This window comes from Rana temporaria, chromosome 3, assembly GCF_905171775.1.
Source record: "Rana temporaria chromosome 3, aRanTem1.1, whole genome shotgun sequence".
In the NCBI taxonomy this organism is placed as follows: domain Eukaryota; kingdom Metazoa; phylum Chordata; class Amphibia; order Anura; family Ranidae; genus Rana; species Rana temporaria.
Genome location: NC_053491.1, coordinates 254,477,006 through 254,491,271, shown reverse-complemented (window position 1 = coordinate 254,491,271; position 14,266 = coordinate 254,477,006). Strand labels below are relative to the sequence as shown.

The 14,266-nt window shown below is 44.1% G+C and overlaps 1 protein-coding gene across 2 annotated transcripts in view; it reads right to left on the bottom strand.

The window, feature by feature from the left end:
• Window positions 1–4,960: 4,960 nt before the first annotated feature.
• Window positions 4,961–14,266, bottom strand: part of GRXCR2 (glutaredoxin and cysteine rich domain containing 2) — an 84,563-nt gene continuing 75,257 nt past the window's right edge. For both annotated transcript variants that reach the window (XM_040344591.1, XM_040344590.1), the window contains exon 5: window positions 4,961–5,655. The gene's annotated coding sequence lies outside the window, so the exon portion shown is untranslated. The remainder of the gene's footprint in view (window positions 5,656–14,266) is intronic.

Below are 14,266 nucleotides of genomic sequence, written 5' to 3'. Positions count from 1 at the left end.
AATTCCCCACTCTGGCAGCAGAGGTTGCTTGGAACAATGAGGCCCTCATGGCTGCTTTTTCTCATGGTCTCTCAGATAACATCAAGGATGATATAGCAGCCTGAGATATACCCACTGAGCTGGAGAGCTTGATCACATTTGCCATCTTCATTGACTCCAGACTCAGAGAGAGATTCTCTCTTAAGGAGCGCTTGTGGAAGCCTCCTGTACAGTTGTCTCCAAGCTTTGCAGTCCCACCCTTGCCTCCCTCACCTTCCATGCCTCCTGGTACTGAGTCGGTCTGTGAAGATGAACCCATACACTTGGGCTTCACGCGTCTCTCTGCGGACAAGAGAGCACTTAGAAGGAGGGAGAGATTGTGCCTTTATTGTGGCCAGGCTGGTCTCTTTTTGAAGTCTTGTCCTACCCATCGAGGGAACGCCCGAATCTTGAGATCCTGTCAAGGACAGGCCTTAGGTGGCGTTGTTTCGTCTCCAGTTTCCCAGAAGGATAAGCCCCTGGTTTCAGTTACCCTGTTGTAGGCTGAGTCGTTCGTCGAGATACAGGCTCTAATCGACTCCGGGGCTGCAGGCCTGTTCATTGATGCTGCCTTTGTGTCAAAGCACTTGATTCCGCTGCAGCTGCGTGACACTCCACTTTTCATTGAGGCTCTTGACGGGAGACGTCTACAGCCTGCCCATGGTGATTCATGAGACTGTTCCGTTGTCCATGGCCGTAGGGGCTCTTCACCATGAGATAATCCAATTCCAAGATATTTCCTCACCTAAGTTTCCGCTGGTTATTGGTTATCCTTGGTTATAGAGGCACAACCCCTCTTTTGATTGGCTCTGTGCTGAGGTTCTGTCCTGGTTACCAACAATTCACTAAGAGATGCTTCCAGAAGATAGCCAAGGTCCTGTGCACCTCTTCACTCTCCTCCCTGCCGGAGCAGTATCGCGGTTTTAGCGATGTCTTTGAGTGTCAAGCCAGGAATTTGCCTCCACACCGGTCGTATGATTGCGCAATTGACCTTCAACCTTGTGCCATACCCCCCTCGTGGCCGGGTTTACCCTTTGCCGGTCTTGGAGGATAAGGCCATGGAGGACTATGTTGCAGATGCACTCTCTACGTTTCATCCGCAAATCCTCGTCTCCTGCTGGTGCTAGTTTCTTTTTTGTGAAAAAAACTGAGACCTTGCATTGATTATAGGGGTCTCAATCGCCTCACGATTAAGAATTCCTATCCGATTATGGAGTTATTTGACCGCCTCAAGGGATCAACGGTTTTCACAAAGTTTGATTTGAGAGGGGCATACAATCTTGTGAGGATTAAGGAGGATGACGAGTGGAAAACTGCCTTTAAAGCGGAGCTGACTTTTAATAAATGGATACTTTCCTGTCCTGGAGTCCAGCGACGTCGGCAGCAGAAGACAAGCAATCGCTCGTCTCTCGGCTGCCCCCACCGCCATCATCGGTGAGGGAATCGGGAAGTGAAGCGGTGCAGCTTCACTGCCCGGTTCCCTACTGCGCATGTGCGAGTCACGCTGTGCCAATCTTACTGTTCCCCGCTGTGTTCTGGGAGCCGTGTGTTTCCCAGAACACACCTGGGGGGGGACGGGAACTGGCGCCAACTCCAGTCTCAGAAGCATCAACTTCAAGGATAAAAGGCAACGTAGGATCAGGATGTGCCAACACAGGAGCAACACCTAAGGTAGTCAGAGGACAGAGGACGTAAATCTACGAGTCAAGGCCACTGTAGGACAGCAGAAAGTTTCTCTGGGTCCATCAAAAAAACAGCCGTGAAAATTACATAACCCAGGAATTTGACTTGTTCCCGATGGAATTCACATTTATCCAGTTTTCAATAGAGATTGTTCTCTCTTAGTCTTTGTAGCACTCGACAGACATCTGTGTGGTGGCTCTCCAGGGACTTGGAAAATATGAGGATTTCATCGAGATAAACCACCACACATAACTGCAACAAATCTCGGAAAACTGCCAGAGCGTTACAGAGGCCAAAAGGCATTACGAGATACTCATAATGACCTGTTCTGTATTAAAGCGGAGCTCCACCCTAAAGTGGGACTTCCGTTTATCAGATTCCTCCCTTTCAGGGAGGAGGGGGGTGCAGATACCTGTCTAAGGCCCCGTACACACAAGAGAATTTATCCGCGAATACGGTCCAGCGGACCGTTTCCACGGATAAATCCTCTCGAGGATTTCGGCGGATTTTCATGCGATGGAGTGTACACACCATCGCATTGAAATCCGCGCCGAAATCCTCTGGCGATGACGTGTCGCCGCGGTTATGACGCGGCGACGTGCGCGACGCTGTCATATAAGGAATTCCACGCATGCGTCGAATCATTACGACGCATGCGGGGGGTCCCTTCGGACGGATGGATCCGGTGAGTCTATACAGACCAGCGGATCCATCCGTTGGGATGGATTCCAGCAGATGGATATGCTTGGCATGCTTGGCATGTCAGCAAATATTCGATCTGCTGGAATCCATCCCAGGGGAGAAATATCCGCGCAAACAGATCCGCTGGCGTGTACACACCATAGGATCTATCCGCTGAAACCCATCTGCTGGGATTTTTCAGCGGATGGATTCTATGGTGTGTACGGGGCCTAAGACAGGTATTTGCACCTACTTACGGGCATAGACTCTGCGGTCACCGCAGAGTCTATGCCCGTAAGTGGGTGCAAAAAAAGTTTTTTTGTTTTTTTTCTCTGTATCCTCCGCTCGAGAATGGATTACATCGCTGGATTTTTATTTATTTTTTTAAATGAAGGTCCCAAGCTGTCTACTGTGTTTAAACATTTTTGACACTTTGTTTTGTGAAATTGTAGGGGTACAATGTTCCTCTTTACCAATTCACATGGGGGAGCCGGGATCTGGGGTCGCCTTTGTTAAACCTGCCTGGTATGGAATTTGGGGGGACCCCATGCAATTTTTTTTATTTTATTTTGGTTTGGGGTTACCCTTAATATTCATACCAGACCCAAAGGGCCTGGTAATGGACTGCCGGTTTTTTTTTTTTTTCCATTACTTTTACCTGTATTGCCGGGACCCGACAATTTATTATATCCACGAGTAGTTTTGTATTACTTTTTTTCCTTTTAGAAATGTAATTTTGTGCAGGGACTGTTCTAAACACGGGAAAAGGCGCCACGTTACAGGCATACTATAGACACCCCCCAGGTACGAAATTTAAAGGAATATTTTGCATTTATTGTATCACTTTAATCATTATTAAAATCACTGCTCCCGAAAAAAATACTGTTTTAAAAAGAAGATGGCATTGATACATGTTCCCTGGGGCAGGATACTTTTTCTGACAATACCATGCATATAAGCCTTTAAAATGAGCACTTTTGATTTTTCATGCTCGTGTCCCATAGACATTTTAATGGTGTTCGAACAAATTTTTTACCTGTTCGGCAAGTTCTGGTGCGAACCGAACCCGGGGGTGTTCGGCGCATCCTTAGCTGGCAATGCACCTAAACATCCTAAAAAATGCACATAACCCTTTTTTGCAACACATAGCTCCACAATAGTTCACATCTGTGCCTTGTATTGTGCTGAAGTATGTGTGCAATGAGAAGCACTGGGTGCTTGGCAGCCCTGCCATTCAAGTGGATGAAGATTCGGTGCCCCTAAAGAAGAGCGGGTTAGGATGGAAGCTCTGGGGACCAGAGGAAGTAGTGACAGCCCAGCTCTGGAGGGCTCAGTTTGTAGGCAAGTCTCTCATAATGTACTAGTATGTGGTGCACACTAGTATATTATGACTTAAATCTGCAGGGGGGAACTTTTTTTTTCTTTCTTAAGGAAACTTTACTACCATTTTAATGTGGTATGACATGCATTGATGTTCAATGTAAAATGCATTGCAGCATTTTGATGGGTTTCTAAGGATTTCAATAAAAAGTGTTTCAGAAAAAAATGTGTTTGGGTCATAAAAACTTTTAGACAGGTGGCATTTTGGTTATGATTGTACAAAATACTTGGGAACACATGGTATAACTGGTAAATTACATGGCTTGTGTAGCACTTATATAGCACATTCACATAACTAATTATTATGGAGTTTTGTGGAAACCTCCACACTAAACAATGTACATAAACCTAGAGGGCCGGATTCAGATAGATTCGTCTATCTATCTGCCGGCGTAGCGTATCTTAGATACGTTACGCCGCTGTAACTTTGGGCGCAAGTTCCGTATGCAGAAAGAACTTGTGCCCTTAGTTACAGCGGCGTAACGTATGTGTGGCGGCGTAAGCCCGCCTAATTCAAATGGGGATGTTGTGAGCGTGTTTTTATTGAAATTTGAGATGACCCCGCATTTTTGACGTTTTTTTTTTACTGGGCATGCGCCATCCGTGAAATATTCCAGTGTGCATTGCTCCAAAGTACGCCGCAAGGACGTATTGGATTCGACGTGAACGTAAATGATGTCCAGCCCTATTCGCGAACGACTTACGCAAACGATGTAAAATTTTCAAAACTCGGCAAGGGAACGACGTCCATACTTAACATTAGCTACGCCTCATATAGCAGGGGTAACTATACGCCGAAAAAAGCCTAACGTAAACGACGTAAAAAAATGCGCCGGCGGGACGTACGTTTCTGAATCGACGTAAATACCTAATTAGCATATTCCTCACATAACTATACGGAAGCGCCACCTAGCGGCCAGCGTAAATATGCAGTCTAAGATACGACGGTGTAAGACACTTACGCCGGTCGGATCTTAGGGAAATCTATGCGTAACTGATTCTCTGAATCAGGTGCATAGATACGATGGCCCACACTCAGAGATACAACGGCGTATCAGGAGATACGCTGTCGTATCTCCTATCTGAATCCGGGCCAGAGAATTCAGTCTGTCATGGCGACTTCTTGCCATGAACCAGAGCTGTATCCCACCCTTGCACCCCTGTAGTCACCAGTGAGGAGGTAATCATAGACATACTGTGCACAGCATTAGTGAAGTTCTTTAATATTTCCAGTATAAGAAAAAGTAAACACTAAACAGCAACAGCTCATCACAGTAATCACACATGTAAAACATATTATTCAGAATGGTAAAAGAGGTTAACTATATTATTGGGTTTGAATCCACTTGAAAAAAAATGTCATCTAAGATCAATACATGCAGGTGCACTGTCATATTTCTTTTACCTTTATCATCAGACATCTGTTACAAGTAATACTCTGCACCATATTTTACCTGCTACTAAGTAGGTATCTTTAATATGTCAGAGTTTTAGCCTAGCACCTATAATGACCTATCTAGAAACAGAAATGAGTGTAAATGTAAAATGATTGAATATGAAGATAATTCTGAATATCTACATTTCCAGTTCATCATCCACACAGAATGTCCGGTTCTCCTTTTTGGGATAATAAGTAGAGAACTCAAAAGGCACTGTCTTTCCACACCTTAGTATCTTCATGTACCAAGTGACAAGTTTTGAGGGGTGGAAGTATGTTTGGTTTAGAAGGCCATGTTTTCTTTGGTGTCCTGATTAGATTCCTAGGTGTAGTCCCAAAGCAGGTAATCAATTGAGGGTTGTCTAAGCTAACCTGGTGTTATCAGTCTGAAATCTTGATCTTTGGAATGTGATCTCCTCCTGTATCACTTTTCTGATGTTGCAGTAACTGAAGATCTAAGTATGACAAGCACTTTATTAAAATAATTATATTTAATGCTTTTGAGGCATAAACATTCAGTTAAAAAATGTATTGTTGCATTGTAGGAAATCAAATGGCAGTAGTTTAATAAGTAACTTATGCTCATGTGAGGAAAGGTACAATTACAGGGTTACTATAGGAAAAAAAATGTTTTCTTTAAAATAACAAACAACAACTCGACATGCACATTCACCTGCCCCCTATGCCCGTTATTGATATACCCTCTTTATGCTTATACCTTTTATTATATTGTATGTAATATTGTATGTACTCTACTTGTACCATGCAGATTTTTCCGCTCCTACCCCTTCCCTTACTGTTGTTATGTTATTGTTTTTATTTCCCTTTGTATGACCTTTTAAAATCAATAAAAATTATTTGAAAAAAAATATAAATAAATAACAAACAGGTTATACTTACCTCCACTGTGCAGTTCATTTTGCACAGAGGGGCCCCAATCCACGTCTTCTGGGGTCCCTCGGCAGCTGTCTCTGGTCCTCCCCACAAGAACTCACCACAGTCATGCGAGAGAGCTCGCATGGTGATGAGTCCTTGCGGGCACGCTCCCGTTACACAGCGAGCGGCCATAGCCGCTCACTGTATCACTCGGCCCCGCCCCTCGGCACGCCGCGTCACTGGATGTGATTGACAGCAGCGCCAGCCAATGGCTGCGCTGCTCTCAATCCATCCGCTCTAGCCAATCAGCGGCCAGGCTGAGCGGCGAAGAGGATCTCGGGACCGAGCGCTGGAGTTTGAGGGGTTAGGTAATTAAAACGGGGCTCGGGGGAGGCCGGCATCATCAGATGTTTTTTCACCTTAATGCATAGATTGCATTAAGGTGAAAACATTTTTTTCTTTACAACCCCTTTAACCTCCCTGACGGTATGATTATGTCAGATTTTTGATGCTAAATGCGGTACATTGTTTTGCATGGAAATTTGGCATTTTATATTGTAGGCCTGTAATTCTTAGAAATAATTCACCTAAATCTGTCCAAACAAGAGTCTAGTAGACATGCCGGGTATGATAAAGTTTGAAACACTTAATTATAGTATAATAAATAATTCTAACTAATAATAATAAAATGTATTCAATAATCAAATCATGTAATCAAATCAAAAACACTGAAATTTTCTCTGTTGCAGAATTGTCGCTGTCATTACTTTCAGTGTTTGATGATGAATTTCTCCACAAATCACTATCTCTCAATTCTGCAAGCAATTCAAATTTATTATCGCTGTTTTCTAGCTGGTCTAAAAGCACTTTTGACGTAAAGGGACAATTTTTGGTTGCCATGGACAATCTCCAGTTTCCAGGCAGAAAGAACAGTATATATAATATAAAACTGCATGCAGGGCACTGGACAAACCACTAGGGACAAAAGGGATGTGAAACTATTTGATACAGTAATGTAATCTGTAAGATTACAGTGTACTGTATGTATACTGTGTTTTTTACTTTGGCGCAGAGCTGCGTCGCGATGCTCGCAGGGAACGGAGCTCGGCACTGTGAATCGAGCAGAGACACGGCTCACACACAGCGGGGAGACATTGCAGGATCCTGGGGACAAGGTAAGTAAGCTGTACATGGATACTGCAATGCAATCCCGAGTGTGGCTCGGGGTTACCACTTTGGGAATTGAAAATTCACCCCGAGCCACACTTGGGAATACTGCCAGGGAGGTTAACTGCTACCTAACTCAGTTGTACATACTCACCTTCTATTCATTCCACCACCTTTCAGTTTAACCACTGGGGGGGTATTAGGGAGCCTTGCCATCCTCCTAAATGTCAGCATTTGGGATTGATGTTTGGCCAAAAAGCCGGCCACAGATGGTTCAGATCTCAGACGCTTCAGCAGGAACCGGCCGAGATTTAAACCATGTATAGGCAGGCTAAGTGTACCTAAGCTGATTGATCAATCAACTTGGGTACAACCAGCCAGTCGGATATTAAATGTGATTATTGCTAGAGGCTGTTATAGCCATTAGCAATAATCACCGTGTGTCCCAACGGGGGCTGCTTCACCCCCCCCCCCCCCACTGGGAAAACATAATGGCTCCATTGGAGGGATTCTCCCATTAACACTGACTGTGACTGGTCCCCCATCTTTCCTGGCCTGACAGGCTGCATGCTCAGATATGGGTCTGGTATGGATTTTGGAGTGCCATTTAAAAAAAATTACATTGCCCTCAAAATTCATACTAGACCTAAGGGTCTGCTATGGATGGGGGGTGGTGGGGGATCCCACGACATTTAATTTTTTCCCATTTTTGTATTGCCGGCAATGTTTTTTTTCACATTTGTTGACAGCTGATAACTCATCTGTTAAGGATGCAGTGGCCGGCTTCCCAGCCCGCTCCTTAACAACCAGCTATTCATTGGTTGTTAAGGATGCCAGTGGCCTCCGCTTCAAGAAACAAAATAAAGTTTAGGAGCTGTTAACATCCAGGGAAGTTTAGCGGCAGTAAAAAAATAAAACATTTGTCGCCCCAAAAGAGCAGCTGTAAAAAAGCCCAGTGTGTATGAGGCCTAACCAGTACTTAAGGTGTTTGTTACCCCAACATTTCATATACACACATGTGCCTGCTGTACCATGTACTTGTATGAGAAAATATCCTGTTCTCTTTGAATTGCTTCCTTCATGTGAAATCACTGGCATTACTGCTACTCCTCTTGCTTTCCTATTAAAAATTCACCACACTACACAGAAGAGCTCAGCGTGATCAGTTCTCTAGCTGTGCTGGGACCACAGCCTGCTCTCCTCCAATGATCAGACTGACTCGGCCCACCTACATAGCCTGTCACTGGGAAGCTCAGTGTACTGCTGCTTCTCCTCCCCCCCAGATGTGCAGCTGAAAACAGAGGAAATGTCATCACTTATAAAAAAGGGAAACAATAGAATTTTTATAACAGCTTACCTGTAAAATCCTTTTCTGGGAGTACATTACGGGACACAGAGCACCATAGTCATAACTATGTGGGTTATACGCCACCTATAGGTAAATGGACACTGGTACACTCAAAAGACATGAAGTCCCCCTCCCTGTATAACCCCTCCCATCCAGGGAGTACATCAGTTTTTGTAGCAAAGCAATATATATATATATATATATATATATCCCAATAAGAGGTGCGGGACTTCTGTGTCCCGTGATGTACTCCAAGAAAAGGATTTTACAGGTAAGCTGTTATAAAAATCCTATTTTCTTTATTGTGCATCACATTACACAGAGCACCATAGTCATAACTATGTGGGATGTCCCATATCAATGCCTTCTTAGGGGAGGGAGACACAAAGCAAAATCGGCCGCCGCCAGGCGTGAGGACCTATACTGCTGCCTGCAGCACACTGCGCCCGAAGGCGGCATCCTCCTGCCAACTTACAGTCACAAAATTCTATCAGTTGGATGTATGCACTGATGACCAAGTAGCGGCCTTGCAAATCTGAGCCACAGAGGCTTGATGATACAATGCCAATGAAGCACTGACTGCCCTGGTAGAGTGTGCTTTAACCTGAAAAGGTGTAACTCTTTTCTTCAGACTATAAGCCTGACTAATCACCTGACAAATACACTGAGCAATAGTTGATTTCAATGCTGCCTGGCCCTCTCTGGGGCCTTCTGGCAGTACAAACAAAACATCAGTTTTCCGTATCTGAGCTGTCGACTTCAGATAGGCCTTGACTGCTATCACTACATCGAGAGAATGCAACAATTTTTCTTCTGCAGAACGAGGTTCTGGACAAAAGGAGAGCAGGGAAACATCCTGGTTCAGGTGAAAACCTGACACTACCTTAGGCAAAAAGGTTGGGTGAGGACGCAACACCACCTTGTCTTTATGAATAATTAAGTATGGCTCTTTACAGAAAAAAAAGCAGCCAATTCTGACACTCTTCTTGCGGAGGTTGCCGCAACTAAGAACACCAATTTCCTTGTCAAAAGAAGCAAAGGAATATTGTGTATTGGCTCTAAGGACTGTCCTTGCAAAACCGTCAGAACTGGATTCAGATCCCATGGGCACAAGGGTGACCGGACTGGCAGACAAGTTACCCCTTGTATAAAGGCCCAGACCAAAGAATGTAAAAGCTAGCGGCCTTTGGAAAAATACTGCCAAGGCCGATATCTGACCCTTGATCGTACTCAAGGCCAGCTTCATTTCTACCCCAACTGTAGAAAGGCAAGAATTCTACCTATGACATACTTTCGAAGGGTGCCAACCCTTGGTTTCACACCAGGAGACATGCCCCCCCAGGCCCTATAATAAATGGTCCTAGAGGCCGGATTTCTAGCATTAATCAGGGTGGTAACCACTGAAACTGAACAATCCTTGACTCTTTAGGATGTGGGCTTCAACAGCCAAACTGTCAAATTTAGCGACTGTAAGATGGGATGGAATACCGCCCCTTGTGACAGCAGGTCTGGACGAGATGTAAGAGTCCATGAATCCCCTACTGCCATCGTCATGATTTCTGCACACCAGGATCTCCTGAGCCATGCCAGAGCTACTAGGATTACCGACTTCCCTTCTTCCTTGATCCTGCGAAAGAAGTTGCGGTATTGGCTGAACTGGGGGAATGCATAAATGAGTGAAAACCGATCCCACTGGGTCACTAACACATTTGTCTCAAGTGTGAGTGGATCCCTTGTTCTTGACACAAAGTTGTCCAACATTTTGTTGAATCTGGATGCCAACAGATCTACATCCGGGGTAACCCATCTCTGGCATATGGCCAGAAAGACATCGGGATGTAGGGACTTTTCTCCCAGGAACAACTGTTGGCTCAAGAAATCCGCCTGCCAATTCGAAACTCCTGGGATGAAGACCACGAATAGGCAAGGAACATGTTCCTCTGTCCAAGCCAGGAAATGTTTCACCTTCTCTGGGCTGCGTGACTTCTGGTGCCCCCTTGGTGATTGATACAGTCTGACAATTCCACAGCAGTGGCCTGTAGTATCTTGACTGAACAATTCTGTAACTTGAACGTCCAAGCTATTAGAGCCAGATGTACGACCCGAACCTCTAGGATGTTGATGGGCAAGGTTTTCTCGGACTCTGACCACTTCCCTTGGACAGTGGTTTCCTCTAGGATTGCTCCCCAGCCCCATAGGCTGGCATCTGTTACCACCTTCCAGGTAACCGGAATGAAGGATTTTCTTTTTTGTAAATTATTGGTTATTGACCATCCACTTAGTCTCTGGTGTACTTTTGAGGCCAGATTCCTTGGATAATCCAAAGCTTGGGTTTTCTTGTTCCAAGCAGACAGAATATTGTATTGCAACAGTCTTGAATGAAACTGGGCATAGAGAACTGCTTTATATGAAGCCACCATCTTCCCTAGCAATCTCATGCAAAGGCGAATGGAAGGACCCTTCCTTACCCTGACCATCTGGACCAGCAATCTTATAGCGTTGACTTTTGCCTGGGACAAAGACACTCTTTCCTGGGCTGTATCTATGACCAAGCCCAAATACTCAAGTCTCTTTACTGGTAGTAAGGATGATTTCTCCAGGTTGCGAATCCAACTAGGTGTTCCAGATACCTGACCGTTATGGACATCCCCTGGTTTAACCATGCTACTGACTGATCTACTAGTAGCAGGTCATCTAGGTATGCCATTACTGTTATACCCTGGGAGCAGTGGCTAACCTGAAGGGCAAGGCCACGAACTGAAAGTGGCGCTGTTCCACCGCAAAACACAGAAAACCTCTGATGAGCAGGGAAAATTGGCACATGTAGATATGCATCTTTGATGTTAGAACTTCTTCTCCCCCGTAGGGTGGATACGACTGACCGTATTGACTCGTGGAAGCATGGAAGCATGAGTCCATATAAATATGCTCTTAGGCAAATATGAAAAGTGTGCGCTGTACACATGCATTCACGTAGCACATGTGCCATGGAACAGGCATCTTTGCAAAGCAAGCCTGCATTTATGAAACTTGTTGTGCAACATTCCGCAACACGTATCTATGCAGACATGTATTCCTATGCGATCATGAGAAATCATGTATACTTAAGTAAACATGTATTAACATGCCTCATTATGCAACCATGCAACTTTAGGCGATCATTTAACCTTATGTGATCTAGCATCTTTATGCGATCAACCCTTTCTGCACGATCAAGCTTCTCTGTGCGACCAAGCACCCTTGTTCGAACAAGCATCCTTGTGTGATCAAGCACCCTTGTGCGATCCAGTATCTTATGCGATCAAGCATCTTTATGTGACTATGAAAAAAACATGCATATCTATACAAACATTAACATGCATCTTTATGTGTATCCTTAAAGCGGGGAAGAAAAAAAAAAAAAAATTTTTTCTTCTAGCATAAAATGAGGCATAGTAGCGCGAGCTACGGTATGCCTGTCTTGATTTTTTTTATCCCCGTACTCACAGTGCAATCCTACTTTGAAGATTCCTATCCAGACGGAGGATGATTGACGGCCGGCTCTGGCATGTCACGCTTCTCCGGAAATAGCCGAAATAGGCTTGGCTCTTCACGGCGCCTGCGCATAGTCTGTGCGCAGGCGCCGTATAGCGCCGTGAAGAGCCGAGACCTACTCCGGCTGTCTTCGGGGAGCGTGACGTGCCAGAGCCGGCCGTCAATCATCCTCCATCTGGATAGGAACGCCCATTCCCCGCGGGGAGACGGAATCTTCAATGTAGGATTGCACTGTGAGTACGGGGATAAAAAAATCAAGACAGGCATACTGTAGCTCGCGCTACTATGCCTCATTTTATGCTAAAATGCTGCTATGGAGGGTGAACCACCGCTTTAAGCGAGCCTGTCACCTTTTGCGATCAAGTGTTTTTTTATGTAATCCACAATAAACATGTTTTTTTTTGTTTTTTTTTACGCAAACGTGCATTTTGTACACCAATGATCATGTATCTTTATGCAAACATGAACTGGTAAAATGTTATCTTCAGCAACCGTGTGCTCCAGCAACTGTTTGTTTCAGCAACTGTGCATTTTAGCATTAACTGTGCGTTTTAGCATCTGTGCATTTTTGCAAATGTGCATTTCAGCATCTGTGCATTTGCAAATTTGCATTTCAGCATCTGTCCATCTTTGCAACTGTGCGTCTTTGCAACTGTGCGATTTAGCATCTGTGCATCGTTAGCAACTGTGCGTTTTTAGCATCTGTGCATTTCAGCCTCTGTGCATTTTTAAATAAACAAACAGTTTTTAAGCTGCTAACACTATATTGCTGGGTACAATTGAGAAAAATGAAAAATAAAAGGTGTAGTGCTTTAGAAAATAATTATAAATATAAAATAAAATACAACATTCAAAGTTCATCAATAATACACTGCTGGATCGATCAAATCAAAGTCCACTGATAAGGTGTCTTCGTATGAGAAAGGAAAGAATGACCATCACCATCACCCAATAATACAAATTTTTTATGACAAAACGTTGGGTGGAGCTAGGGACGTGTGACAAAGGACGCAGGCGGTGATGTGGCGACCATCTTGTTGGTTTGAAACTGACATTTTTAAATGCTTACCAGAGCTCTATTGAATGTGAGTGTATATTCATTTTTAATTGAATAGTGCCATGTTTTGGATCTCTGCGCAATGAGCCATCCTTCTATTTATGTTTATGTGGATACTGGAGCCTACTTTCCATTTGGCTTTTTAAGAGTGGAAATGATCTCTGTGCATATACTGGTTTAATGGGAAGAATGTCTAGCCTCATGTGGAGTTGATCGGCTTATGCGGGAAGGATTGGTGGTGCCACAATCTATTTCATTTGAAGTGTATACCCTTTACACTGATGGTAAGAGTCAGTATTATTGGGTGATGGTGATGCTGATTCTTTCCTTTCTCATACGAAGACACCTTATCGGTGGACTTTGATTTAATCGATCCAGCAGTGCATTATTGATGAACTTTGAATGTTGTATTTTATTTTATCTGTGCATTTTAGCAACTGTGCATTTCAGCATCCATGCATTTTTGCAACTGTGCGATTTAGCATCTGTGAGTTTAAGCAACTGTGTGGCTTAGCATCTGTGTGTTTTTTAGCAACTGTTTTTACTGTTTGTACTACTTTGCAACTGTGCATTTTTAGCAAGTTTGTAACTAAGCACCTGCTCAACTTCAGTTGGTCCTATACTTTAGTGTAGGATACCAAGCACATATGCACTATATTGGAGATACAACTCCCTAAAATGCACCCACGCTCATGTCTTTCAAACATGTACTTTAAAAACATGCAATTAATTTGCAAGCACATATATTATGCTTTTCCTACCCACAAGCAGATAATAACACTTTTAAAGTGAACTGCTAATCATCCAGTGGTGTATCTTTACAGATGTACATGCCCCTCGGATAGGCAGAAAATATGCAGCATGTAATTATGACTAGTCTGCATCCCAAGCAAGTACTTACACACTTATGGGCCGCCTCTCTGTCTCCAATGCCTATCTGACCTGTCACCACATCGCAATGGCCGCCCTTCCTCTTCCTGCCTAAAATAAAAAATACGCTAGACTTGAGCAAACCTGCACCCTCTAGTGGCTGGGGAAGAAACAGAAACCCACATGAGTCAGCGCAGCATGATTAAACAGCTCC